The sequence below is a fragment of the Colobus angolensis genome, unplaced genomic scaffold, assembly GCF_000951035.1.
Source record: "Colobus angolensis palliatus isolate OR3802 unplaced genomic scaffold, Cang.pa_1.0 Scaffold224, whole genome shotgun sequence".
Lineage (NCBI taxonomy): Eukaryota > Metazoa > Chordata > Mammalia > Primates > Cercopithecidae > Colobus > Colobus angolensis.
In genome coordinates this window covers 3,330,011-3,335,811 of record NW_012115422.1, presented here as the reverse complement: position 1 = coordinate 3,335,811, position 5,801 = coordinate 3,330,011, and positions in this window count along the sequence as shown.

Here is a 5,801-nt window from a genome sequence, read left to right as displayed (position 1 = left end):
TATGGCATTACAACACCAGGACATGTTAAAATGATATGGGAAGCAGTACCATTAAGGCTGTTGAAAGGAAGTCAGAGTTCAAGTATTTGTGCATGAGGCACTTTATGTGGTGACGACTTCTGAATTTATAGTTGTCAGGGCAGGGGTAGATGTTGATTTGGTCTGAGAACAGGTCTGTTCACACTTGTTTCTGGTTGATCATGAAGTCCAGTTCATTTTTTTTTTTTTTTTCATAGCCAAATTCTTGCAAGGCTGCTACTGCTTTATGGAAAAGGTTCAGAACCATACCTGGAAGGTTATCCAAAGACTCCAATGAGGTAAGGCAGTGAGAACTGTGCTGAATCCTCATTGTGCACTGGTCCTGAGGGACATGTACTGTGAGGTCATATTGGGATCAGGGCAGAGAGGGTATGGGTATGTGACAGAATGAAGGAGGTGGGAAGTAAAGAAGATACTTCAACCCAATTCCAAGAACAGTAAATCTTATTATTCTATGACCCATTACATACATTTGAATTCATCACAAGTCAAAAAAAGATGCCCTGAAATATCATTACAGGGTACAGGAAGTCTCTCTGAATTAGCTTTAATAGGGGTTTGGATGAGTTTCTCCACTGCCAATATCGTCATTATTGGATTGCATTTCTTTCTTTATGGAGGCCTAAACAACCAAGGGGGGAACTTGGTCTGTTGGTTTAGAACTCCAGAGATCTGCCAGACTGCTTGCTCTTGTGTTGAAAAAGATACTGGCTAGTTGTTAGGCCATAATATTGAAGTCCTCATACTTTAAAGCAATGTAATTCTAAGCCTCCATGTCTTGTAAATAGCTGTTGACTGACTTGGCTCATAAGTAGGATGGAAAGGAATAGATAGTGGTTCAATGAACAGAATTCATTTTTCCTTCCAGTTTTTTATGCAAGTACATCCTTGTTTCTCTAGTTTCGTTTCTTCACCATTGCTCTGTACCTTCCTAATATTTAGTATAATCTAATGAAGTCAAACAAGCTATAGGATGTAAGATTTTCAAAATGTCAGCAGCAAAGTACTTATTGTGGTTTTCCTTTCTTATGGCACCATGAAATAATCAATCTATTTTTTACAAGTCTTCCAACTCAAATTTGTCTACTTAAGAAAAATCAGTCTCACTCCAAATGAGATTTATTGAAATGTTCCTAAAATGCTTCCTATTTACCTATCACAAGTGAAACATTATTCAAAATGTGGAAGTGGTTTGTGGAGATGGGTCTTTTCAATTTAAGCCTGTAAGTACAGTTCATAATAAAAACCTGTCAATGAAGTAGATATTTTATCACATCTGTGTTAATTTGGGACTGCTAATTTATCATTAATAAAGCATTTGGCTAGAAAACGATGTCCATATTTGACGGTCTGGTAACTTCTTTCTCCTATTTTTATGCCACAATAACTGCCCAGTCTTACTGTTGCCCATTATAAATGTGTAAAGTTTTATGGACTAAGTAATGTCAAATGAGGCAGTGTCAAGGAGATCTGGAGACAAGTTGGGAGTGTTTAGATGGAAAAAGAAGCTGTGTGGTCAATGCCAGCCTTGCTTGTAGTTTTACTGTGTATTGATCCTTTCTTACACACTGATTTAGCATCCTGAATTATGATGCGGTATTTAAATTTAAATACCAATTGAGAACTCCTATCTCAAAGGTTGCTCTAAGTCATAGCCATTTTTGAGTCTGATGGGCTCTGTTTCTCTGGAGTGGGTATTTTATTAGAAGTGCTCATAAAAGACTGCATGGCAGTTAACTATGCAGTGGAGAAAATGTGTAGAGCTTCATAAGCTTCTAGGAAGCAATGAGTGGATTGGTATAACAAAAACATTCACAAAATCACAGTCTTGAAAGGATCCTTCGGAGGTCATTCAGTTCAGTCTGCTGTCTCTGGGTAGTACAGCATTTAGAACACTCCCTGGAATCTTCAGAAAGGAGATTCCATAGACTTCCTTCTTTGGTAACAAAATTTACTATTCAACAAGTCTATCACTAGGGTAAGCTTTCCCCAGCACCTCCACAAGCCCCTGCAGTTCACATTCACTCCCATTTCTCCCAAATGAAGAGGCACTGAAGTCCCAAGTGGTCTACCACAGGAAGAAGTAGAGTACATTGCATTGGTTAAGCTTTTTGAAAATTAGGGATCCATAAATTTGTAATCAGGTATAATACATTCAACTCCAGGTGTTATTATTTAGCTTCTGTTTGTTGCATATGCACCAGGGCTATTTTTGTGAGTAGAATATGCCTGAATACTGTGCTAGAACTTCTTTTTTAGAATCAGGCAAATAGGATTGGGTTCTAGAGTTGCTTTTAAAGAGGTGTCAGTTGCCAGTGTTGCAAAATGGATACTATATCCCTATGATATTTAATGTTCAAGTATAGGAAAAATGGAAAGAGGAACAAGAAAGGAGGGAGATAGGGAAGGAGGGAGGGAGAGGAGGAAGAAATCTGTTAAATGATTTTAAGTCCATGTCGAACTCATTCCCAGGATTCTTGAGTCTGCTATGAGGCCATGCCATGTCTCATTGCCCAGCACTGCGGCAATGCGGGGAGAGGGAAGGGGCAGACAGCCAGTGGACCATGGATTGTTTTGTGTTCCCTGCAGACGACAGGGAACGCTGCATTGTTAGGGTGATCCTCCATCACTGGGTCTAGATTCCAGGAGGGTATGGGAGGAGGACGGACGGGGTAGTGGAAGAATGCAATGTGATTTTATTCATGGCAATATAAAATGATTCCTTTCTAGCTCATGTTTCCTTCCAATGTCTTATGACAAAATCTATTAATTCTCCCCTTATAGCAGTGAAAGAGCAAGAGACCCAAAGTAAGACCAAAACACGGTTAAGGTGTGAGTTTTATCTTTTTCATTATAAAAATATATAGGTTGCAGAAATGAAATAATGTAATTACATGTGGAACCTCCACTAATCAATACTATTTATAAAAATGCAATAATTCACTGGGCTTTATAAAGAGTTAAACTTTGAACCTCTCACAAGTTAAATATAACTTTTTCTTGCAGTCAAAATGACTAGTTCACCGCACCCTGTGTTTTACAAAATTATCATGTTTAACTTTCATCCAACGGGTTACACAGTTGTTCTCAAAGTGTGGTCCCTAGACCAGTGACATAACCTGTGAACTTGTTAGAAATGCAGATTTCTAGACCCCATCGCAGACCTACTGAATCAGAAACTCCGGGGATGGGAACAGCAATCATGTTTTTACTAGCCCTCTAGATTATTTGGATGCACACTATAGTTGAGAATTACTGAGTTAAGGAGCATTCCTATTTTAGAGATAAGAAAATGGATGTACAAAGAGTTCAAGCAATTTTTCCAGCACCACAGAGCTAGAAAGTAGTCAAGGCTGCATAACTCCAAAGCCCTTGTTCTTAACATAGCATGTAGGTTTGCTATGTGATGAACCTCAGTTTACTTAGGAATCCAATGTCAAAAATATAGATAAGTAAGAAATACACTACGGAGACAGAATTTAAATTTAAAAAAACCAACAACTTAGAATATGTGGCTTTAAATGTCTTGCTTGGCTCAATTTTTGGCTATAAAATATTTAAACTGAAAAAGTTATAACTCAAAATGTTAAACTCAATGCCAGGGAGGTGATAAGGAAAAAATTACTAGAATCAGAAGCTCCAGAGAATTAGCAGATTCTTGCCCCTGTGAAGGGGACAGCCCTTCAATTTTGTGCTAGCAGACCAGTGCTAGACCACAATGATATCTCAAAAGAAGCCAGGAATCCAAATTTGTGAGTGGAATATTACAATTTTAAAACATTAGTACGGATTCATAAATTGTGGGGAAAAAAACCTATACGAATTAAAAATGAAACAAAAATCACACAGATTTCACTTCCAGAGTGCCATTTTGCAATGTCTGGCTGAGAAATCCTTGTAACATTTTATGAACCCAGATTAAAAGACTGAAGGGATATAAGGTTGATGGAAAATATGTGTGGGGAAAGGCGTGGGAAATTGAATTCATGGAACTATGTTAAGTGATCACTTTATCGAACATGTGCCTAAACCTGATGGCTATGCCATCGTGGCCACTTTTATTGATTCATAGCTTGGAACAGTGTTTCATAATATCTCTAGGCTTGTACAATCTTCATTGGGATCGTGTGACTGCAGACCCTGGTTTCACGAGCAACTGAGTAAGTGTTGGAAAATTGCCTTTTGCGGTGTACGTCAAGGGTTTATGTGGGCACCATTTTAAATTTTCATTGAGAAAGCCACTCTCTGGACTGAAAAACATTCAGAGGAGGGAGGTTTGGAAAGGTTACTGCAAAATCCATCTCAACTGCAAACAGAAGTGATTTTAATGCCTATTATTTTGGAAGCAGTTCAAAGTTGTTTTTTCCATTGTAAATAGCATTAAAGTGCTCTTTGGAGGCAAGTATTACTTTTTTCTTGGCCCACTGCACTTCAGTAATGGTTCTTATACACTGAAGGCACAACAATAAGACTCAGGAAGTTATGTACAATATATCAGGGACAGCAGGGGAGAAGTGGGAGGGGAGAGAAGGTCATCTGGTAAGTATATAGAAGAGAAATTTGGGGGTGGAGATTCTGTGCATGAGAATACCAGCCAAGACAGGGAACATCTGGAAAACCTGCTCTGTATTATGTGGTTATTCCACAAACTTTTCCAAGGAATCACATAAGGAGAATATTACATTTTAATTAGAGCTGGGATCGCTCCAGAGAAGAGAGGAAAAAGGAGGGTGGCTTGGTGAACAAGCTGCCTTTTAGTTTGGCTGAGTCCAAGAATTGCAATTAACCACTTAGCTGCCTCTTGATGCATGCTGCATTTCCAATAGCTCAGTGATTTAGCAGAATATCACAGTGGGCTTCTGCCCAGCCCTAACCTGAGAAAGGAGAGCAGAAGCAATGGGTGAGTGTCAACTGAAGAAAAGAGGTCAAATCTGGGACATTTTTGTATGAAAGGAGCCAGAAAGCCAATGTGATATCTTCTCTTCCCCCTTTTATTATTTATGTCATGTAGCAAGTTCATCAGTTATTCTCAAATAGTAAAGAGGGAAGCAAGAATAAGTACAAATTTTAATGAAGGTAAGTAATTTCCTTAAGGTAATATTATTCTACTGCATTGTATGAGAAAATACAAGTATTATGCCAAGAAACAGAGTAGTTCACATCCCTTGGGCCCTCCTTCCCTCCTTCGCAGTAATTAAATATTTTTTAAAAGCTAATAATTTATTAGTTTTTTTAATTAACCACTAACAAATTTAAAAATTAGGTTTCGGCTGGGCGCAGTGGCTCACACCTGTAATCCCAGCACTTTGGGAGGCCGAGGTGGGCGGATCACGAGGTCAGGAGATTGAGACCATCCTGGCTAACACGGTGAAACCTCCTCTTTACTAAAAATACAAAAAAATTAGCTGGATGTGGTGGTGGGCACCTGTAGTCCCAGCTACTCAGGAGGCTGAGACAGGAGAATGGTGTGAACCCGGGAGGCAGAGCTTGCAGTTAACAGAGATCATGCCACTGAACTCTAGCCTGGGCGACAGAGCAAGACTTTGTCTCAAAAACTAGCCTGGCGAGGTGGCGGGCGCCTGTAGTCCCAGCTACTCGGGAGGCTGAGGCAGGAGAATGGCGTGAACCCGGGAGGCAGAGCTTGCAGTTAAAAATAGGAAATGGGTAATTGAGAAAAACAACGCCAGGTGGCCAGAGAAAAACAACACTAGGTGGCCATGGGTGATTGAGGAAAACACCCAATGTTCCCGGAATTCAGACAA